The sequence below is a fragment of the Ischnura elegans genome, chromosome 12 (genome assembly GCF_921293095.1).
Source record: "Ischnura elegans chromosome 12, ioIscEleg1.1, whole genome shotgun sequence".
NCBI lineage: Eukaryota > Metazoa > Arthropoda > Insecta > Odonata > Coenagrionidae > Ischnura > Ischnura elegans.
Window position 1 is genome coordinate 17,862,728 of NC_060257.1, and position 25,559 is coordinate 17,888,286.

Genomic DNA, 25,559 nt, shown 5'->3' on the forward strand with positions numbered 1-25,559 from the left:
CATTTGAAAAAGGACAGATTGGCGCCCACGCGATGCCATTCCACGTGACGTCACAGGGACCTAGTTTCTATACGAGTAGATTGGAATTTTACATCGTCTGAGGTTACCAATGCATGCATGAGGCACAGAGCTCAGGGAAACATCTCCTAATAATCACACATTAAAAATACCTAAGGTCGGAAAGTTTCCTTCGTTTGATAGGGGAATAATAACCCTCATTTAAGCCAAGCGCTACCAGCTAGCAGGTTACTCTGCTACCTGCTAGCATCCTGCGTTGTATCAGCGCTCATAGCCTCGCCTCAAGGTCACCTCACAGGGCGGCAGAATGACGTCACGCGGTGTTTTCCCAGCATTCATACTTAGCCGTCGTGTTTTCGCGCGCTTGAAAATTTTCACTTTTCATTTAATCATGAAAAATAGATATCATCATTTAAATATCTAAAAGTGTGAAATTCGTACTACAGGAGTAATAATGTTTCGATTTAGGCAATAAAAAGAATAGGAAACCACCCTATTTGCGGAGGCAGTTGGCTATCTAGGAGGTGTCTCCTCGGTATGATAAATGGAGGCTTTACGATATAAAGAGGTTCACTATAAAGAGGTTTGCCTCTAAATTAACATGTAAATCTGACGGGACCGTAGGGGTGGTATGATGTATGGAGGTTTATGATGTAAAGAGGTTCACTGCATAGAGGTATTACTGTATTATTATTTTTTTTATTATTAGGGATGTGCTCGTACATAGTACATTTTGATATCAAGTATAGTTTAAAACTACTCATGAATACTGAGTCAAATCTAGTACGCCAATTTCTGGACAAGGCAATACAGCAAAAACAAAAAAACATTTTAATACATCCTAATTTTCCCCATCCCCTCGTGAATATTCTATGTATTCTGAAAGCTTATCCTGGATCATGTGAAAAGAATAATGAGGAAAGTTGATGATGATAACTGTGTCTCCATTAGAAGATGAATGGAAATAAAAGTATCTTAAACAGTTAAAGCACTATTTAAATGAATTAGCCTCGAAGTAATACGTCGAAAATTAAATTAATACGTGTATCCAAAAGGCTTGGAAAAGCCCTGAGTAAAGGCATTTGCACAGTAGTAATGAAGATTATATATACGTTAGTTAATCACAGGCTTTCTGGCTTCAACAGCTCTGTAACAGAAATTACTCAACTCAATATACTCTCGTAATGCTACTGAAAACACTCGAGACGAGTACCAACTATGTACTCGAATCGACTCAAATGTTTTAGTACTAGCAGATCCCTAATAGGGTAGTTTCCTTATCAAAGAAAACGAAAGGTATTGATTGTGATTCGTTACCCACCATTAGTGCATCCATAAATGCAAATTATTTGGTTTTAGAAATACCAGTTTAGACGAATGGCAATGGTCAATTTTATCCTCATTTGAAAAAGGACAGATTGGCGCCCACGCGATGCCATTCCATGAGACGTCACAGGGACCTAGTTTCTATACGAGTAGATAGGAGTTTTACATCGTCTGAGGTTACCAATGGATGCATGAGGCACAGAGCTCAGGGAAACATCTCCTAATAATCACACATTAAAAATACCTAAGGTCGGAAAGTTTCCTTCGTTTGATAGGGGAATAATAACCCTCATTTAAGCCAAGCGCTACCAGCTAGCAGGTTACTCTGCTACCTGCTAGCATCCTGCGTTGTATCAGCGCTCATAGCCTCGCCTCAAGGTCACCTCACAGGGCGGCAGAATGACGTCACGCGGCGTTTTCCCAGCATTCATACTTAGCCATTGCGTTTTCATGCGCTTGAATATTTTCACTTTTCATTTAATCGCGAAAAATAGTTAATCGTCATTTAAAATTCTAAAAGCGTGAAATATATACTCCAGGAGTAATAATCTTTCGATTTAGGCGATACAAAAAATTATAGGGAACCACCCTATTACAGTACATGTTCAGCTGTGTATCCTAGGGGGTATGCATTTTAAATTTTTTCGTGCCATTGGTGGTTGCATCAGCCCCTTCTCTTGAGATGGGATACAAAAGTAAAGAGGATGGAGGTTGTGAATATATGTACAGGAGGGGGAACCACTGGTTACGTGCGTGGAGCTAAGTGTGGCTGGAATGGGGGTGCTATAAGTAGGATTAGCCACGACCACTTTGACCAAAGCATTTCCAATCCCATAAGCGTCAATACAGTAAAACCCCTATGTAGTGAACCTCTTTACATCATAAACCTCCATGCATCATAGCACCCCTACAGTCCTTTCTAATTTACATGTAAATTTATGGGTAAACCTCTTTGTAGTGAACCTCTTTATATCGTAAAACCTCCACTTATCATACCAAGGAGATACCCCCGAGACGGCCGTACTTCCTCCGCAAATCATACCGAGACATTATAGACCGTTAATGCAGCCGCGATTACGTACATGGAACGACATTTTCAGCGATAAATGTTTAACCCGTATTTTTTTCTTATACACCTTAATGTGTGGTAATTTTCATATTATTCATTAGTTGTGGCTGTTTGGTTCCAAATGAGAGCATACGTAACTGTAAATAAGAAAAAAGGTATCCAATTATCGTAATCATTTTAAGTGACTGTTGAATTAAGAGAGATCACGTTGTTTTCTCTCAAATCATGGCAAAAATCATGCGATAGCACTCGATTTTTGTGATTATTAAATAATAAATATATGTTGACTGATGCATGCATGAGTGTTTCATCATCACTGGTCAACAATCCTAGGAATGGTTTGACGCAGCTCTCCACTCTATTCTCCTAGAGTGTTTAAACACATAAATATAATGGTTTAAAAGACAGTTGGTGCCTTTCATTTCCAAAGGATATGAAAAAAATGGTGCCTATCACTAAAACCTCTCTATAGTGAACCTCCATACATCAAATTGCCCGAATTTTGGTCCCCTCCATTACGATGTAAGGAGGTTTTACTGTACTTACTATATGGTGTAATTTTTGGTCATAACTCATCAATACATTAAAATAAACTATTAAACGCACAATGTAAACCTTTTTCCTTACTTCATTGGTAGGCTTCGCGATGTTATAACTCAAACATCTTTTCCAAGGGAAACATTAGTATCAATCAACATGGTTATTGAATGCAATAAACAAACATTTTCATTAAGGAACATCAACAATCGGCAAGATATTTTCAACATTACACATATAAATTTAATAATAAAAAAATAAACGCCAATCAATCGAACATAATACAAAATAAAGCAGAAATAACAAAAAAAGACATATTCTTTTAATTGTCACATTTTGTATTCGCCGTTTAAGTAACATAGGCATGCAAAGGAAAACAGAAACAAAAGAGGGATGAGCGACCGCTACTCGTTTCGTTTACGCTTTGACGGCAACGGTGTGGTGTCGCATGGAAACATCCTATTTCTCTCTTTTGAGCTATATTTTTGTTGGAAAAAGTCAGTTAAACCTGATAAAATAATGATGGCAGATGCAGAAAATGATACGTGTGTCAAAACTTTATCCAGGCTAAAAATAGCAGTGAGTACTGAAATTAAACTAGTATCCTTCACGTTTAAGACACAGGTAAATTTTTTGTGACCAAATTCAGGAAAAAATTGCATCTTATAAGCCGTACAATACGGTAATAAATAATGCAGTAGATTCCGGTTAATTGGGACATGTAGGGACTTGTGCACTTTGCCCCAACTAAGCGGCTGCCCCAATTAGGCGAACTATCCTGTAGATGGGCTTAAAAAAACTTTTTAACCGTAGAAAGAAGACTAAATAATGTTTACAGTGCAACATAAGTTTAATATACTATTAATATTTTCAACAAATCAGCGATTTTTGTTAATTTATTATCATTTTTAAGAATTATAACATTTTTGTTAAAAATATTTTCCACAGCCTCGGGCGACGCTGAATGAATGTCTTTTAATAATTCCTATTAAAGAAAAGTCTTATCCTCTTGCGGATAGCATAACAACAAGAGCTTTCAAAATCGGGCAAGAATAGGACTGGTTTCTGTTCTTCTCACTTGGGTTTTGTTCTCCAAGATCCGCCCCAATTAAGCGGCTGCCCAAAGTAACCGGTGGACCCATTAAACGGAATCAACTGTATTTTAAAATGGTTAGATTAAGCAGTAAATTTTATGCTCCATTCCCGTGTATTCATCCTCTAAAGATGAAAACTTAATGACAGAACTTAATAACACTGGGCTGTAGCTGCTACCTTGACACCATTTTCAAATGGGTGCTGTGCCGATAAATGTCTTGCTTAGGAGAAACTGTTTATGCAACTGCAAGGGGCAAGGGCCAGCCAATCAGAGATGCCAAGTGAAACGAAGCGAAAATGTTTTGTTACCCCTTAGCGAAAAAACTGTTGGATTTTAACAGTTACTGTTGGATTTTCTACAGTTACTGTTGGATTTCAACAATTACTGTTGGAAATAAAATCAACAGATTTAGGATCATCAGAATTTCACCATGAATTACTGTTGGACTTCAGCAGTTACCGTTGGATTTTAACAGTTAGTGTTGGATTTTAACAGTACTGTTGGATTTCAACTATTACTGTTGGATTTTAATATTCACAAATTTACGACCATGGTCTCAACGTTAGACGTCATCATCAGGTGAACTCTAAAGAGGTCCATATCGCATCCTTTTACACGAGGCTTGGCGGGGTAGGGAGGAAGGTAGCTAACTGATTGGTCAACAGGGAAGAGGGAGGGGGAAATAACTTGGTCATACGATAGAAAAAAGTTAGGGGGAGGAGGCTCCCTAAGGGAGGGTACAAAAACAAAATCACTTTGATGACTGTTATCTAGCAAATGTCACATCATTCACCTGATGATGACGACTAACGTTGAAACCATGGTCGTAAATTTGTGAAAAAATATTAATGTGAGAGCACAAAGTTCTTCTTTTTAATTTTAATAATGAATCTCTTTCACCAAGTTATGCCTCAAACAATCAATTTAGTAAATTCGTTATTTTGACAATCGGAGGTAAAAAAAATTAACAATACAGATCCATTAACTGACACGGTTACGGTTTTCGGTCATGAGGAAACTGGAAATAATTTTATTTTTTATTTTATTTTATTCTCAAACCACCGGATACAGCTCTTAATGGCCATTTTACACCGGGGTGTTCAACAAATGTAACAAGTAAACGTACAAAAACGACCATGCCCTGGACCGGGGAAACCTACCCAGGCGGGACTCGAACCCACGACCTCTTGTTTGGCAGGCGAGAACGTTACCCCGCCGCCACCGAGGCCGGCGTAATAATACTTTTATTTACGAAAATTAAGACCGTTGACCCAGTAGGATCACAGTCAAGAAGAATAGGAAATAGGTTACCAACAGAGGTGTCGATCCATGGGATTTGAAGGTTGCCCACGTCAGTTTTGCACTTAATTTATCAGTATTGTTGATTTTTTGACCCTTTTTGAATATTAATGTGAAAGGACAAAGTTCTTCTTTTTAATTTTTAACACTTTCGAGACGGCGGAGTTTTCGTCTTAGCATGACTGCTGTACTGAGCCCCAAGAGACTCTTCTTTCTCGTGGTACGGAGCATTTTTGGAGGGCATTCGTTAAGAAGGGTCTCGCTGAATTTATTGGTGTTGGTATTTGGGTGCCTCTCGCTAACTAATTACATTTAACTAATAACATTTTTTGATTTTTTTGTCTATTCTTTTATACCCAGGGACACCGAAATCCGATTGAGGATTTTGAAATTTAAAAAAAAATGTTTTTTTTTTGGGACAGCCTAATTCCGGAGGTCGACGGAAAAATATCTTCCCCGCTCATGTCCTGCTGATGATGAACCGGCGATGATCTGTGCTGGAGGGGCCTCGAAGTGCACCGCCGTCAGCAGGCTCATCGTACCTTGGGTTCCTTCTGCCATACTTGAAATTATTGTGCATTACCTTTGAACTAGTTCCCGTTGTGCTTGAGGCAGGCCCCATTATGTCTTCATTCATGTTTTTAATCAGCACCTCTATTTCTCTGGAAGATATTGCAGGAAGATATGCAGTTAATGTAGGCTGCATTTTTCGGTTTTCACCGCGTCGTGGTTGCGTTGGGGACAAGAGTTTCTCCTGCATTCCAGCAGGCGTCTTCAAGTCTAAGACGCCTGCTGGAATGCCTGGAGGCTTTACTTTTGAAGTTACTCTTCTTTTTTGTTGTATGAATTAAGGTGAGACATTATTTTTGGAAAGTGTTTTAGTTGCATAAAAGTTACACTGTTTCATGTAGTTTTACTCCAAGCTGTTTTTCTTTGATTGAATTGTCAACGTTTTCCCTAAGTTAAAATGCATGCATAAGGCCTTCAACCCGAAGACACCTGCTGGAATGCGTTGTCCCCAACGTAACAACGACACGGTGAAACCCAGAAAATGCAGCCTAAATTACCAGCGCACCGCGGAAGCCTTCGAACCAGATATGCAGTTGGCCGTATCTGTATTTTGGAGGATTTGTTCAATTGAAAATGTCATTCGTACCACTGCTTTCATTCATGTGTTATAAAATTAGTCGATTTATACTAAATGTTGTGCTACCGCAGTTCATTCAGTTGCAGCAGTACGTAATGTTTTTAATTTTGAAGTTACTCTTATATTTTTGCTGTATGAATTAAGGTTAGACATTATTTTTGGAAAGCGTTTTAGTTGTATAAAAGTTTAACTGCTTCATGTAGTTTTACTCCAAGCTGTTTTTCTTAAATTGAATTGTCCATGTCTTCCCTGTGTAAAAATTCAAGCATAAACTGATGCTGTCAGCCATATGTCTGTTTATTCCTTTTTTCCGAACCTTACCTCATGTGGGTGGCTATGCCTCATCATAAAAATTGGGGGGAGCTCAAGTGAGGAGGGACACTCAATGGATATGTCCCTTTAGCGTAACTTTGGGTGAATCCATCCCTGGATGAGTGTGATTTCATGTGTATTGTGAATATGGGCACCAAAAGTTGAGGTACGATTTTACCCTTTACCAGCAAATACAATGGAAGAAATTAAGATCAGTATGTTTGATGATATGGTTATCTAGACAGTGGCGCCGACTCCACGAGGCCTTAAGGGGCCCGTGCCCCTTCTAAAATTCGTTATGGGTTTGAGGAAAAAATTGTGTCAGGCTTGTCGATTTTCCCCGGAGTATCCATATATCGAGATTAGAGTTATCAGGGTTCTAATGTTGATCATATGACTCTTCTAAAATGGTTAAAAAAAAGTTAAAACTCACTACTTATAAAATTTCTCGGGGCAAGTTCCCCAGTTTCCCCCCCCCCCCCGCCCCCCCAATATTTTTTGGAAGTCGGCATCCCTGTATCAAGGTTCCTATTCTGTGGTTCTACTGTGCTAAGATGCAGTGGCATTAACTAGAAATATGCTTTGGAGGGGATTTTGGGGGCCAGTGGCACAGCGAAGGGGGGTTTTGAGGGATAAAATCCCGCCCCAGAGCTCAGAGAAATTTTTAAGTTTAATCCAATTTACTTAATTAGATTGATATTTCTAATAGAATAGTGTAAGGAATAATAAAATATCCCTCAGAAAGCCGGAAAAACTCACCATTTTTAACCATTTATATTATAATTCCACAATTTACTAATCTCGCACCTACCGCCTATTCTGGTAGGCATAAAAAACCCCCACACACCCCGGTATTAGTTGCACCTAAACCCCCCCCAGCCTTAATTTCTAGCTGCGCCCCTGGTGGGGGCCACGGGTGGAACAAGGAATTAAGGCTGGGGGGGGGGGTTATTTTTATTTTATTTTTATTTTCAAGAAATATAACCACATACAGCATATGCCATTTTATAGTGGCCAGGTAACAATACATAAATTAGAGGACGAAGACGCAATATAACATGTAGAAAACAATAATTACATTTACAAAAACAAAAGTACAACAAGAAACTGCAGTGACAGAATACTTCGGTGACAGATAGGATAGGGAAAGGCTTATGAAGGATTTCAATGGAAGTGCAAAGGGGTCGATGTGTGGAGGGAGTGAGTTCAACACAGAAGTAATGCGGTAGAAAAACGAACGTTTAGTGAGTGAAAGTCTAGGAATGGGCATGTGGATTAGGGGATGAGAACGGGTAGGGCGGGGTGGAACTTTAAAATTGATAAAAGAGAGCAATGCTGGGCAGTCGATGGTGGAATTGAGAATCTTATAAATGAGTTTTAAATCAGCTGTGAGCCTATGGGTTGTGAGATTAGGGATGAAGAGGGAGGAGAGAATAGCATTGGTGAACATGTTGCGTAAATGCGGTATTCTATTTTTTACTATATTGGCAAAGAAACTGCTGACATAGTCCAGGGATGAGAGGTTGGTTTGTGAAGAGATTGACCAGATGGGACAAGAGTAGGTAAGCATTGGAAGAATGATAGATGAAAAAAAAAGTTCGAAGTACCTGGGGGTCTTTAATTTCAGTGAAACGGAACAGGAGTCCTAAGAGGGACATTGCTTTAGACTTGATGGATTGTATGTGCGGAGAAAATTTTGATTTATCATCAGTGATAATGCCTAGGTCCTTAGATGTTGATACACGTTTCAGCGAGTGATTAAAAATACTGTAGTCAAATTGATGAGTTATCTTCTTTAGGGAAATGGACATCACAGTACATTTATCTGGGTTTAATGCAAGATTCCAGACATTACACCAATTCGATGTCTGACGTAAGGCATCTTGTAGGTCTTGGCAATCAGATGGTTTTTGAATTTCCTTGAACAATTTACAATCGTCAGCATAAAGGAGAGTTTGAGCTTGGGAAGAAGGTAGCAAAGAGGCAAGATCATCAATATACAAGTTAAACAGATAAGGACCAAGGACACTCCCCTGAGGAACCCCAGATGTCAGAGGAGACCAAGGAGAAGATGAGCCAGAAAGAATAACCCTTTGAGTTCGATTGTTGAGGAAGCTTGTTAGGAGACTTTTGAAATTACCAGAAATATTAAATCGTTCACCTAATTTGTGGAGGAGGAGGCTATGATTGATAGAGTCAAAAGCTTTGGAAAAATCCAGGAAAATGGTGTCTAACTGTGATTTATTATTAATGGAGTTAATGGCATTATGCTGAAAGACGGATAAGTTGGTCATGCATGAGCGGCCCGGAAGAAAACCATGTTGATTATCAGAGAGATGAGGGGAGGTGAAGAAGTATAGTCGATTTAAGGTTATTCTTTCACAAACAGAAGAGAGAACTGGAAGTAAGGAGATGGGTCTATAGTTTGATGCAACTTTTTTTGTCCCGGATTTATGAATGGGGAAAACATTAGCAGTTTTCCATTGTGGTGGAAAAATGCCAAGGGAAAAGCATCGGTTTAAAAGCAAAGTTAAAGGAATGGAGAGTGATTCAGCACAATGGTGAACAAATATCGGACTCAGGCCATCAGGGCCTGATGAACGTTGAAGGGGAATTTTGCGTAAATATTTAAGAACTTCAGGCGGGTCGGTTCGGATTTCACAGAGGCAATTACTGGAAATGGGTGCAGGGAAGTGATCATGGGTAAGAGGTGGGGAAGAGAGGGGCGTCATGCATTCAGAGAAGAATTTGAGAAAGAGGGTCGTCCTGTTTTCTCCAACGGCATAAGCATTACCGTAAGAAACTATTTCAGGGATTCTCGGTTTACTTCGGCTGCGATTTACAAATGACCAAAATTTTCTTGGGCTGGTGGTAATGGATGAAGTGACATTCTGGGTGAACGGTTGCGAGAAGAAGAAGAGAAGTTTAGGTTCAACTAATACCGAGGTGTGTGGGGTATGGAATACCCACGTACTGTCTGTAAAAAAAAAGCAAGATACTCGAGTTTGAGGAGCTCTAGCGTCTAAATGAATCAAACGATTTCAATGCAATAAAAAGCATACGAAAGAGAATTTAGTTCTACGTTATATCATGTACTTTAAACATTTTTATGCTCAATAGTATTTCCTGTACTAAATTTTTTCTCAAAAAAGTACCCGTTTTAATGCGCGTAAAATCAAGGTTCCCAACTTTGAGCGCTTGGCATTCCCGTAGTTTTCGTTCCTATAACTTGCAATTTTGATATAAAAAAGCCACAGCTATTACTAGCAGTTTGCAAACACTTTTTGCAAAACAAATTGTTTATACCACAAAAATTAACGGAGTTGTTGTAAACAACGCAAACCTCTGCTAACTTCGAAACCAGTGAGTCAATTGAAAATTGATTGGTACTGTTGTCTTCCGTAGAATGTTAGTTATGTATATACGTAGATCATACACGTTAAATGTCAGCAGTATATTCAATATCTTTTTATATTTATTTTTGTTTTTAGCTCTTGTTGTCGCCTTCCCCCTGCCTGACGGGAATGACCTAAACAAAGCAACAGATAAGAGAAAGTCTCTCGAAGTCGTGTGCAGTTGCCACATAGCGCATCGTGACTCACAGTACCCTAGCAGTTAATGAATCATTCGCTGGTTGCTTTAAAACGTTTACCTTTAGGGATGATTCGACTATTGTTAGTGCAGATTCCCTCGGTGAATCAATCGTCCAACAACGGGTTTTTCGGAGACGGAAGTCCAAATGGTTTTGAGTGCAATTTGCTTTTTTCGCTGCGAAGCAGAAAAAAGTATGGACAAAAGATATCCTGTGTATCAAACTGTCTGATTGTCTTGGCATCAGCTTGATATCAGTGAAAAGAGTCGCGGCTAAACAGAAGGATTGTGAAAAGGAGAACACAAGTGGTGACCTTCCTACGGCACAGAAGAGGGTTCGTCTTTTGGGAAGGCCGAAGATCTTCATCGACCACTTCACGATTGGAGTAATAAGGAGGACAGTGCACGGTTTCTATTTGAGGAATGTGTTTCCTACGTTACACAGAATGATGGATCACCTGCTAGAGAATGTTCCCGATTGCCCACGTTTCTCTCTCCCAAAGTTAAGATCCATTCTGTTAGACATGGGATTTAGGTACAAAAAGTTTTTATCATCCGATAAAATTTACGCTATTATGGCTTAGAATTTACGTCGTAGAAAAGCATTTTGATGGAAGCTCAGCCCAACCTGACCTTAAGTTTACCTGAAGGGTGCAACAACGATACTTTCATTGTGCGAGTCGGTCATTTAAAGGAAGCGCGCCCTCTGCTGAGTCGGTGGCAACCACGCGCCTCTTTTAGCCTCCCCCTCCCACGACGGAGCTGCCGGTACGCGCATAGAAACATCTACATAAATAATAAGTGATATTAACGTTATTATTGATATTTAATATACATTTCATATGTGCTTGCATTACTAACATTCTACGAAAGACAACAGTACCAATCAATTTTCAATTGACTCACTGGTTTCGAAGTTAGCAGAGGTTTGCGTTGTTTACAACAACTCCGTTAATTTTTGTGGTATAAACAATTTGTTTTGCAAAAAGTGTTTGCAAACTGCTAGTAATAGCTGTGGCTTTTTTATATCAAAATTGCAAGTTATAGGAACGAAAACTACGGGAATGCCAAGCGCTCAAAGTTGGGAACCTTGATTTTACGCGCATTAAAACGGGTACTTTTTTGAGAATAAATTTAGTACAGGAAATACTATTGAGCATAAAAATGTTTAAAGTACATGATATAACGTAGAACTAAATTCTCTTTCGTATGCTTTTTATTGCATTGAAATCGTTTGATTTATTTAGACGCTAGAGCTCCTCAAACTCGAGTATCTTGCTTTTTTTACAGACAGTAGGTAGGTGCTAGATTAATAAATTTTGGAAATTTTCTCAATTGAAACGCAATTGCGCAATGTTTTTATTTATCATTTGATAGCACTAATTGTCAACACACGAATCACCCGTTGCTATGCATAGTTGAGGAAAAACGAATTCCCATATCTATCCGTTCAGCTAAATATCTTGCTTATATTTTCGTTTCTTTCGGACCTATAAATATCATACGGTTCTTTATATGTCGCTATGAAAGATATCCATTCTCAATCGTTCAGGCAATCCAAGCATTTATTTATATAGAAAGTAAATGGTCAAGCAGAATTAATTACGACCAGCATTCATTAAAGTCTTTTATGGTTCGGGGGAAGAGCGAATTCCCACATTTATCCTCTACGACGAAATCTGTCAAAAATCTTGTTACTGTAAGATCCGCGGTAATTAAATTGATGAGGTTTTTTATGGTTAACGAATCGACCGATTGATAAATAATCATTCTCCGTTGGGGACATGCAATCCCCTTTTAAAAACTATTTGGCAGTGCGTTCAATGGGAATAATTTCTATGGATTCCGTACACAAAGACATCGTGAATAATCACTAGCATTCACACGAGCGGTTATAACACGATGCATCACTGCAGTTCAACTCGCTGCGTAATCGCAGAAAAATCTTATCGCGTTGGATTTTCTCTGCGTGAAAGCGGCAGTATGCCTGGGATTTCGAATTTGTGTTTGTTTATGGGGAGCTTGTAAGTATGCAAATATGCAGGTGTGGTACTAATGGGAGTGTCGAATGCTATTTATTCCATTATTCACTATTATTTCGAAGTTTAAAGCGTGGATATTTCGAATCTTCACCAAACATGAGATAAATGTCAACCATATATTTTTAGACTACAATCACAGAGGTGCATAGATTAGCATTACACATACCGTAAGAATCACTGTGGATCCCGTAAGAAGTCATCGTGAATGATCGCTAATATTTTCACTCGCGCGGTTCACATGACGAACAACTGCAGTTCGGCTGGCCGCATTTTCTTCAATGTTTGCGGGCTTGAAATTACAGTGAACTGTGGTCACGTACTAACCGTAGGAATAGATCGTGAGTCTTTAGGCCTTCGGCATGACGCAATTCAGAGTTGAGGGCGGAGAAAAAATATCGCATCGACTATGCGAAGCGACTCTGAATATCTTTCAGTTGCTGGGTAACCGTGTGACGAGAGTGTCGAATTTTATTCGTGAGTGTGCCTTTTCTGTCTAGTGAAGAAATTATTCTCCTGTTCTGATAACGTGAAGGAAGTGCTTTACCCTTTCGAAGATGTTAACTTTCGAAGATGTTGGAAGGATCTTTAGTGGTACAAAGTGAATGAGTACATTGGTGAATGTGGATTGATAAAATAATGCGAATTTAGAAATCGCTGGATTAGCGCATGGTGTATATAGTGTGAAGTGTGTTCGATTGTGTTCGTGCGGAAGCACGTTGTGGTGATTGTGTTGTATTGTGTAGCTTGTTGGGTTAGCATTAAATAAATTAAGGAAGAAAAGTATCAAACGATTATCGGATCTTACGAGATAGCTTCTTTCTTGTAGAAAGCATCTAATGGCTCCAAATATTAATAAATAAGCAAGTAAGGATAATTTTCATCTTTTAAAACTAATTATATTATATTAATCTATACTCTTGCATGTGGGAATAAAATTTTATTGGTTTTATTAACCACAATGAGTGTATTTAGAATTCTTTATCGCCAAGGTGTAGCATAATTATACTATAAAATCCACTTCTGACCACTGACTTACTGATTTATACTAATGTTTGGTGTGAACGGGACTAAATACGATAAATATTCCTGGAATCTACCCCTTCCGAAATTAGCATTCTCATAAATAAACATTCTCATTACTTCTTTACAAGGATACAAAAATTGTGGGACCAATAAAAAGAAATTGTTTTAGATAAAATTTGGGGGGTTATGACCCCTGTTACCCCCCCCCCACATACGTGGTTAGTCGCATCTGTTTTCGCAGGATTTGGTCGTCAGTGAGGGTGAGTTGTAGTGCAGCTATGGGGTTGGGGGGTTGGCACCCCTGTGTAGATTGCAATTTCAAATGAAAATTCCATTTTCTTCACTCACGTGTTTACAATTATTTCCCCTGAATTCCTGCTCCAATGCCATACTCGTACCAAATGTGGACACCGTATTTTCCCTTGCTTATTTCTCATATCCGTGACAGCAGCCCAGACCAACACCAGGATCAATGCCCAGGAAAAAGATTTTACAGCATCACTGTAAAATTACACCAAAGAAAAAATACAGCATTAGTAAGGTTTTTGGAAGTAGATATAACTATTAGACCTTGCATGAAACCGGTAGCTGGATTAAATTTTATATAATTATCGTTATCTACATCAATTGCTAGAAATATATTCATAAGATGATTAAATAAAGTAATAGTAATCTAAGATGTCAATAAGTGACCACCTTTTTTACATGGAATAAATATTACTGAGATACAGGAAGGTAATCCGAGAAATTGAATAAAGCACTTATAATATATTATGGGACTGAATTGTGAAAAACAATATCGATAATCCATCCAATGCAACTCGATAAGTTTATGGAATATTAATGAGGGATGCGTAATGACACAGCAGCTTATAGTGCGGCATTGAATTGTTGCGTTGGGGCATAGAACTATATTAGAGGGTTTTTACGAGAATATAATTATAATGTCATCGATCTCTCAAACGCTGCCTCAAACGGGAGGTTGCTATGGATAGACGTAAACATGGAGAGGACATACCACTTGAACAGCTCATTCCGTACTCCCAATTCTCTGTAGGCAGTAAAGCAGATCAACCTTAAGATCATTTCCCGGAAAAACGGCGATGAAGAATTTACCTGTAAAAATGCACACAAGAGACCGACACATACTGCCTGTTTTCACGGAACATCAACCATTACTACTTAACGTCTGAATGTATTTGAACGCGTGAATGAACACGAAAGTGCACCGGATAAACACCCAACTTAAACGAATGCATGTACAGAATAAAGAACCTGTTCTAATTTGGTTCATTCATTCGTGAATGTTCCGTACATATCGACCGAATTCGTTCATGCATTCACACATTACCTCGTTCGGGTTAATGTACCGTTGAAAGATTCCTTTAGAGAGAAATGCCAATGAAAGAGAAACCGATTTTCCCGCAGATAAAAAGCAGGGCGGCCAGATATTTGTAATGAGATGTCACGTCAAAAAGTGCATCAAATTGAACCTCATAATGCCAACAGTTGACCGTATTGATGAATTTAGATTGGCAATTTGCCAAACAACGACGAATCAAGCAATGCATATTATACGATTGTACCAATAACAATAATACACATTAATAATATTTTACTCACGTACCCAAAGTCTTTCAATCACGTTAATGTCGTCCCAGCAAGCCGCTGTTTGCACCAGGTTTTCTTCCAATTCTGACCTCGCATGCGCACGTTATTTCACTGTTTTTAAATTTCTCCAGCAAACTCTGCGTGTACGTAAAATAATCACGATTCTGCATCCGTGTATCCATTGGTTTGTCATACAGACGTCAATGGAGTTAGAAACAGTTGTCCGTTGATGTAGACAATGTTACGCTATCGGTGAGCAAGCAGTTTGAAATGACACAACGAGTCATATGGTTTGATGACGGTTAAGAAGACCGTTGAGTTGTGGATGGGGGAGGAAAGTCAGGGAGGTGGGGAGGATTTGAAAATGGAATGAGGAGTTGAATAGAGCATTTAAAACCCGTCGGAGAGTCAAGAGGGCCCAGACACTGAGACAGCCGAACTTGTTCGAAATCACAAAGAAAGCAGACGTGACGTCAGGAAAACAAAAGCCAATCGGTGTTCGAAAGCGTTGATCAAAAAGTGGCGTAATAGTTTTTAAAATTATTTTAAACGATTTAATTTAAAAAATATTGCATTTTAAAATTAATTTAAATTGAATATCACTTATTAGCTGAACACTGATACTCTTTTTTTATTTTTTAACGAAATAAATAAGACTCAAATTTTCGTGACGTCATAAACGTCCTTCACTCAGGTGACGAATCCCACCCGCGGAGCTGCTTTCAGTTTCCTGCTAACCGCCGTGGAGTTAAGACGTAAGTAAGCAAGCCATTCATAAGTTTGCGTTTTTATCGTGTCATACATATGTCATTGCTATAACATTTTATTGTTTAATATATCAGCGAATCTGCTTTTATTAGTGCTTATAATAATTCATGAGTTTCTGTGCTTTATTGTGATTTATCCCGCCTTTGATTATTTTTATTACCCTATGCAAAGATCCTCAAAGGTTTGAAGCTAGCGTAATTGTGATATATTCGCCAGTGATTTCTGTGTTTCCATTGTTCCTGCCAAACGATAGGACTTTATTGGGGATATATTCTCTCTTTTCGATTTTCAATTCGTCCCCTATTCATTACCGCTTTTTCGCTTTCACGACTTTGAGAGTTATTGCGAGTTTAAATTGTTCATAAATTGAGTTCGATGTCTAGTTATCTAGTTTAGGTAATGTCGTCAGAATGTCTCGCATATCAGATGTTCGTAAATAGTACGTTGCAGCGATCATATTGCGATCCTATTTTCACTATGGCGGATTCTGATTGATTAGCCCTGATTGCGATAATATGTGAATTGCTTACGAAGTGCTTTTCCCCATGGCTATACGTTCTTATTACTTCGGTGATTTCTTTAAGAGGTTTTTAGAATAGTTTACATGAAGGAATTCGTCCTCCATCGTGTGGTTTAAGCGATTATTATTATCTAGCATTCTCGTCTTCGTAGCTATTGCCGCAAGAATATTCCGAGATCTGTGGGGCTTGTCACCGAGGTGATGGAATTCTCGCAAGGCTGCCCCATTTGACCGCCGACTGCTACGCCCAGATGTTTTCAGTCACAAGATGTTGTGTGGATATCTCACTGGATTCATTCCTTAATATTTCGTGTTGATATTTGAAGTAGGCGTCTCTATCCTTTGTGTCGTCGGCAAGCATTTGTGATCGCTTAAATTTATCGCAGTTATTCGGATATTTCGTCCGAATGCAACCGACAAAAGACTTCTTCGCTAACTTTCTCTTCTTTACCGTTGAATCACACGACTGTTGCAATTAATAAGAATTGAATTGAATAATTAAGTGGATTAACTATCATTTTTCACTAATATTTAATTTCCGATATGAACTTTTCCGTGTTCACAATAGCCGGACGTTGCTTCGTAATATTTAATACTTCGTATGTTGTACTCTTGGTTTCTGCTTGATGATAGCATTATGTTAATATTTGTCTATTTCTCATTATTTTCAGTAAATTGTTTCCGTGTGAAAATAGTGCAGTGTCAGTTATACGTGTATGGAAATTCTGGGAATTATACGTATCACGTCGGAGGGATATCCTGAGGGGAGAAATGGTAAGTGGATTTCATTTTTTAATATTATACATTATTTCATTATATTATATGCCAATAAGTTGCCATTGGTGTGCTAGTATTTACTTGAAATTGAAGAAATTGTTTTTTATTTGCACGGGATTATATGCTTTCGTATACGAATTGAAGATTTTTTTTCTTTGGCTTGTTCCTCCGTGAATGGAATTGTTAGCACCATTGCAAGGAAAATACAAAATAAGATCGATAGATCGTTTTATGCGATTAGATTTTTTTTGTGTAGATCTCAAGATGGAGGTGACGGATTTTTTTCAATTTCCCATTGCATGGTTAATTAATTTGTTTCAAAACTAATCATTTTACCACTTAGTGGCTTCTAAAACTTGATCTACACTTGAGTATTCGTCATTGATATTAGCGTCTTACGAATGGGCTTTATGAGTGATCTTCTGGAAGTTATTTCACTTGGTGAAGGATTGGCGTTATTCATTTCGCTGTTGATATTATTTGGGAACAGTGGATTGTTTCCTTGGTCACATTTAACACGTTTATGCCTCAATGCTACTTATTGATTCGCCTGATGTTATTCGATAATATTTTAAATAGTGATCAAGTAATTTAAATAGTCTTGTCTAGTTGGCATTTACTGAAAACCTACTCATTAGCCTTTAATGAACTCCCTTCTTCGCAAAGGAATTACCTATTCATATGCTCTTGCGTCGATCTCTAGTGTATGTTTGAAATCATGGCGAAGTCTCCTAACATAACTTTTACTTCTTCCGAACGCATTCTGTTATTAAATCAGTTGAAGAATTCTTTGTCATTAGGAGATCCTTGCTATAGATATACAAGGTTAACTCCCAAACAACCTATCCAGCTGTTTTCTTTTACACTGCGAGACACCTACCGTCACTTTATATTTTTACCAAGTCATTCTAACGGGCATTCTTTCGTCGAAAATTCCAGATTTGGAGTTAATTGCCTCCGCAATAAAAAAGGCAACATAATGTTAAGCAAAATATATGGTTGAGAGTACGATTGAATGAAGATAACTTGGCTGCTTACTACTTTACGAAAGAGAGGGACGATGACCTTCAGATTTCTTGGCTTGAATTTTAGTCTTTCGGAAAGCTTCGCCGATTGAAAACACTGGTTGGTTTAGGTTCTTCTTCATTTGAAGGTCGACCTTGTTGATGCAGACATGACTCCAAACTTAACTGCATTTTCAACCATTTATTTAGTTTTTTTGAATCATTGTTGGATGTGAATCTCATTTCTATCGCAAACACTTTTACGTATGGAATTCTCAATCGTCATTTTTTTCTTTTTCTACGAATTATTACATCTGTAGTACTCTGCATGAAGAGGTACAGTCTCAGTAAGCGACAGATGAATTTTCCTTTCTCTTGGACTATTGTTCTTTCTTTTGTTATGCAAAAAAGGCGTGTGGCAGGGGGTGTTAGGACACCAGCCGTTTACACAAACAAAGAAAATGCTGTAGCGAAATTACGACTAGCCTTAATTAAAATTCTTAATGGTTCGTGAGAAAAATGAATTACCATATCAATCCGTTCGGCAAAACATCTTTCTTAATTTATCGCTTCTATCGGACCTGGAAATATAGTGCGGCTCTAACATTATGTTCTCCGTGTCGCTCTTAAAGATATCCATTCTCAATTGTTCAAGCAATCTAAGCCTAGCGCGCAGCATCCGAGTCTCCAGTGGTTCCCAGCCTAATTCGCTTAACATCTGAATAACGCTGTCTGTACGCCCGTAGCAGTTTTTGACGAAATGCGTTGATATCCTTTATATTTTATTCAGTTCGCGGATTAAGTCTTTCTGCAACCGATCCCATTTGATATCGCTGCATATTCAAGGTGCGGTCGGAAGAGTGCGAAATAGCACCTTTCTTTTACTTTCTCATCCGAAAATATTCACACAATAAGGTTGACGAATCCTTTTTTCTTCAGGGCTCTGCCTAAAATATTCCTTATATAAATTCCACACGACTTTCCACCTTTTTATCGCCTGCGTAATAAGAAAATAAAACACAATGTTCTGCAAAATATGGTTGAAAATACGATGAAATTATCTTACTTGGTTGCTTACACCTCTGTGATAGAGATACGCTGACCTACACAGTTAATCGACTGGATTCCAGTCTTCGGGAATCTTTGCTGATTCCAAAGACTGGTGAGTTTAGGTCTTTGTTAGTTGATTTTTTAAAGGTTGTTTTGGTGTAGATGCCATGACTACAAACATAACTTCATTTTCAAACCTGTCTTCATTTTTCTTTCTATAGTTCGAAGTGCATATAAGTCATACCACAAAAACTTTTACGTATGAAGTTCACAATCGTCATTTTTTTAATGGTTAATTTCTTCTATAATATTCATTGTCGTGATATATTGCCTGTGTGACTGACAGATGAATTGTGATTTCAGTTGGAATATGCGTATATAGGTACTCCCGTATTTATAGTACATTAATGATCTTTATTAATTTGTTTAGATATTTGTTTTTTGTTTTGTGGCCCATGGATACCTTTGTTTTGGTTACTATCGTAATGAAAACTGTTCTGACAATTTTTGCTTCGTTCACTTTTATAGGCGGTGATTGCGTAAAATCAAATGCATTCTCACTTTTCATATTTTGTCATTGATTCTTTCACAAATTGGACGTCATTTGCTATTTGCTCAATTATTTTTCTTTAGGTCCACCTTGTTCTTGTACGTAGCCTAAAAAATTAAATTCCTGCAAGTTTATATTTGGTTACTTACGTTAACCATATCGTTCATAGTGTCCGCAATCATATCCATGCATCAGCACACAACACACTAATCTATTCAGGAATTTCTTCATAGAAACAGGACTAATCATAGTGAATTGTTTTATTTGCGAGGAGATAAGATATATTTGTGCATAGATTATACGTGGCACGTCAAAAATATAATTAATATGATGGAGGCAACGTTATGTAGAAATCTGGTTAATATTTTACCTTGAGCGTTTTCTGTTGTTTTTTATAATCCCAACTTTTAGGTTGAAATGATGTTTTATTCTCGACTTATTTCATGCGCGGGAATTTTGTATCAATAATGCGGTCATAAAATAATGGTGCTAAGTTGTGCGTAAATTTATTACATCCACCTTTATGATGCACATTTTGTGTCTTTTTAAGTTCTATAGACTTAGTTACGAACCAATATTTTGCGAAATAAAAATGAGTAAGGCTTTACATACATCGATTTTTGTGCCTTTTTGTGTAAATTTTTTGTTCCCTTAAGCTCAAAAGACTTAGTTACGAATCAACATCTTGCGAATAAAAAATGAGTGACTGATTACATAGCATATCTGTTGGAGAATAGACTTTGTTACATTGTTTTGATCCGATGAATGATCTTCCAATGCGGGTATTTGTCTATTTTTAGTTTGAGTTTATAGTGATTCCAATCCAATGAAGATGTTAGTTTTAATATCGTAATTATCCCGTGAATAGTGTTTTATGGAGTCTTTCCTATGCCTTGGCAAAAGAAAATCTATCCGGCAAGCCGCCGAATATATATACAACTAAAAAAGGTCGTCGTATTTAAGAGAATACTTATCATACTATCCATTCCAAGGTATTGCTATTGCGTTCTATTGCACATGCTGCTAATCCTCTATGGGCAATTCCATTTGTGACGGAATTACCTTTAGAGAAAATTGTGCATGATCAAGAAACATTTATGAAGGAGATTTTCATGTATATAAACAAAATTAATTATCGAAATACCTTCTAAACAAGCCCATAATTAACATATGACGGAATTACTGCGAGTTCATCCTCCAAAGTGCAATGATTTTAAACATCTTCAAAGGTCTGTTAAACGAAGTATAGTTTGAATACTTTTAGCAAGGCTGTGAATAATATTTCAAACATTGATTTCTTGAAATTCAATCAATTAGCTGTCAGATCAATAAACTGCGATCCCCCAAAACTCCCCCCAGAGCTCACAGAAATTTTTTAGTTAAATCTATTTTACTTAATTGGATTACTATTGATTGTAGAATAGGGTGAGGATTAATAAAATATCCCTCAGAAGGCCGTGAAAATCACCATTTTGAACCATTCATCTAATTTTTTTTTCCGGCGGAGGGTCTCCGCACCTCCAGCTTACCCTGGCGGGTATGCAATACCCCCAAGCCCCCCAGTATTAGTTTCGCCTGAAACCCCCCCCCCACCCCCGCCATAGCCTTAATTCCTGGATGCGTCCCTGGTCCGATATATCGGAGTGGCTGTATAATTTAGACTATTGATTTAAAAAATTTCAGAAATAATTTAAAATGAACCTTATTAACCGGAATAATTACTTTTGAAATGCATATTTGAGAAAAATAACTTTGTGCACCAATGGGTTAATGCGACGCCGAGGGGAGAGGACATGCGACAAGCGATACACGATAGGGAGGCTTGTTTTTGTGTTGTGCTGTATTCGGCGACTGCAACGATTTCGCTATAAAAACGGCTGTACCCAAAACTACTGATTTATATTCTTGCAAACATAGGATTCATCGTGCTTTCAAATCCTATCGGATTCATTTCCCCACTCTGTTGGTAAACCTCTGTAATCAATGCTGTTGGTATAAATAAGACGTGCTGCGCCCGCTCCCAGCGGGCTTCCCCCGCTCTTTTCAATGCAGGTCCACTGAGGGATGGGCACGTTTCTAATTTTAAAATGTAGAAAAAAGGCAGGGTCTTATAAACAAATTTAATTGGAATGTTCATGTACAAATTGAGGCCAGAGGATCTCCTTAAACACAACATTGGATGTAAATGCACTATCCTCTGTTAAACGCACATGAAAACTAATACTTACGTATCAACAGGAGACTTGAATGTGGAATCAGCTGCATTTTGATAAAAGTTATTTAAAGAATGCGAGATATTGTTGCAAATGAACAAATGTATCAGTTTGTGCGCCGTTAACGTCAGGAATATTTACCGTTTTTTTATCATTAAAAAACCAATTTTAGGAAACAGTAGCAATATTTAGGAAGTGAGATATGCCGCCGCATGTTTCTGATAAATTCTGTGCATTTTGGTACCTCATTTGTAGAGTTTGGTTGCTTATAAGTCGAAAAAAAGGTATCTATACAGTAGAAATAATATAGAAGATGGACTCATCAAAACTTCCATATTCATTTATCGGATAGGTATCATGGTTAAGCGCAATGTAAAAAAACAGTTCACTTTTTACTTGATCGAGTCGCAGGTCGAAATAATAGTTCATGTAACTGCGAGAGGTGTTATTGGTTAAAAAAATCGATTTTTTAGGAGGCGTTGCGAGGAAGTTAGATCGATTACGTAATAGGGGACAGTTTCCTTCGTCAGAAAAAACGAAAGGCATTAATTGCGATTCCTTACCCACCATTAGTGTATTAATAATATACAAATTATTTGGTTTTTGAATTCCCAGTTTAGACGAATGTTAATGGTCAATTTTATACTCATTTGAAAAGGGCCAGATTGGCGCCCATGCGATGCCACTCCACGAGACGTCACAGGGACCTAGTTTCTACACGAGAGGATAGGAGTTTTACATTGTCTGATATTACCAATGCATGCATGAGACACAGAGGTCAGGGAAACATGTCTTAATAATTACCTATTAAAATTACCTAAGTTCGGAAAGTTTCCTTCGTTTGATCAGGTATTAATAATCTTTGTTTAAGCCAAGCGCTACCAGTTAGCAGGGTACTCTGCTACCCGCTATAGCATCCTGCGTCGTATCAGCGCTCAGAGCCTCGCCCCAAGGTCACTTCACTTGACGCGGAAGCAGGAACCAGAACAACGTCACACGGGGTTTTCCCAGCATTCATATTTAGCCGTCGTGTTTTCGTGCACTTAAAAAATTTCAATTTTAATTTAATTGCAATTAATAGATTTTGTCGTTCAAAAATCTAAAAGCGTGAAATACGTTCTCAAGGAGTATTAATCTTTCCATTTTTGGCAATAAAAGAAATAATAGAAAACCACATTATTATATGCTAAGATATTTTGTCTCGTATTACGGACTTCAGAAATCAGATCGAAGTGGAGGATACTGACCGAAGATATGTGGTATCTTATTTCAAGATATTTTCATTTCACTTGTGTTTATTGTACTCCAAGGCCAGAAAATATTTTCGGGGGGGTTTATGGAATAGTAGACAAACAAAATTATTTTTATAAGATAAATAAAATAGCGTATATGGTTAAATATACATATTTATTATAAACCCTTGAGGAAAATATAAAAATATTATTATAAATTTAACTTAACCTTCTAGCTTTTTTTTGCTGCGACCAAATGAATTAATTCCTCGGTGTCGATGTCAATTCTGCGGTCCCTCAGGAGTCTCATAAGTCACTCACCTCTCCACTAATTTACAGCACTATTACTTCACACACTGCACTACAACTACGCACACTGCACCTACAAATTCGCTTAGATAATTATTGACTTAAGTCGCATTGGACTACTAGATGTCCTTGCGCGGCTATAATAATATCGTTGTGTGAGCACTAAGCGAGCATAAAGTATCTGTTTAATTTTTTCATTCCGGGGGTGGGGGGGTGGGGATAAATCCCCCTTCACCACCCACCCTGGCTACGGCCTTGTTGCACTCCTTAATCGTGTGGAGTTTGGTAGACATTCTAAATGGAAACAAATACGCGAAATGTGGAATTCTCCTCGTGATTAGATGTCGCATCGAATATTTTTCCGTGTATCAAATATCCGCCTCAACATAACTGCAAACAATGCCACTGTGTATTATCAGTCAGTTTTTTTGATATATAAGAGATAACTGGTTCCTTCCCTTGCATGACTTAGGAAAGCTCGTAAGTTGACACTATATGAATCAGTGAGTATGCTGGCTTGGTGTTAAGTAGAGTATGTAGCAATATGAATTCGGATGATTCCAACCTCTCCGATGAATTTTTTCTGAGTCATAAGATGGCAGGAACATATTTTTGTTACCCTTTTTAACGAATATTGACCACTGCTGTCCAGGGCCCCTTCATCAATTAGGCACAGTAGGCACTCTGCCTAGGGCCTACGAATGCCAGAACATAAAGTGAAAACAAGTTCAGATTGCCAGGAAAATTCAATAATGTTTTTATCAAAGTAACTACATATACATATAACCGTGTGAGATGAGCACCTGAGAAAGTCAAACTGCAGTGCTGTAGATCTGTAAATTACAGTATGTTAACTTTTCGGCTCTCTGTCTCAGGAAAGTCACATATGACGTCCTCAAATGTCATTTCCCTCATCAAATCCTTTTCAATTGAAAGTAATGCCAGGGAGGATAGTCGTGTTTGTCCCTTCGTTGACCGAAGATACGTTTTTATCAATTTGAGTTTAGAAAAGGAAACTTAATTTAAATTTTCTTAAGAAACAAGAAGCACACGATTAACAATAAACAACGAATGCGAAGCGCATGATGTAACACCGGAATTACAACATCATCACTGCATAGAATAATTAACAATGCGGAAAGTTCATTTAGATTTCCAATAGCAAAGAAGTGTGGGTGGAGTTTTGAAAAATATGAAAAATGAAGTCGGGGAGGGCCTACGACTTTGAAAGTGCATACGACGACCTTAAAACGGCCCTGCTGCTCTCGTTATAAAATTTTTCATGACGAAAATTCATTTTGTATTCCACGGATATCGTCATTCGAAACAAAGTCTCATTTCAAGAAGAATTTGAGGAGTAGTAAGAGAACTTTTCAGTAATATATAGACACCCACGAGACCCACTTAACTGGTGGGGCCGGGTTGGTTAAAAAGTTGTAAGGTTGGCTCATGAAGCAACCTGCATCCTTAGCCTTCACGGCACTTAGAGACTTAGAGACACGGGAAAGTTCGTAATGAACCACTATTGAAAACAGTGAGTGAGTATGCTTAGTTGTAAGGCAGATGATTTTTCACAGTACTATTGCTAATGCTAATGCTATTTCTAATGCTGCTAATTCCATACTGATTTGGTCACCTGGCTCGAGTCTCGTGTACTTGGGGTCTTTTGGAGACCCACCAAAGTATCACGAAACCCTGAAATTTATGACGAGACTTTTCTTTAGATGAAGCGTTTTCTTGCCTGAGGATATCCTTCTTTTGACCTCAGAGGAACAGTTGATATTATGTTCGGGGAATTTTCACACCCACAACAACACAGTCCTTGTACATTCGGAATCAAAAGTATTGCAAAGATTTTAGCGGCTCCACAATCGCCGCAGTTTGGAAATTGAGTTTCTTTATTGTCTATGGTATCAGTGGGAGAGAAATTTGAACAATAATCCCATCTCTCGCAATATCTTCATCATTACTACATCTTAAAAGAGAAATTCATACGTGATATGAGCAATAAGTATTTAATGCTACATAAATTGTATAGCTCATGCTTGGTAATAAATCCACCTTC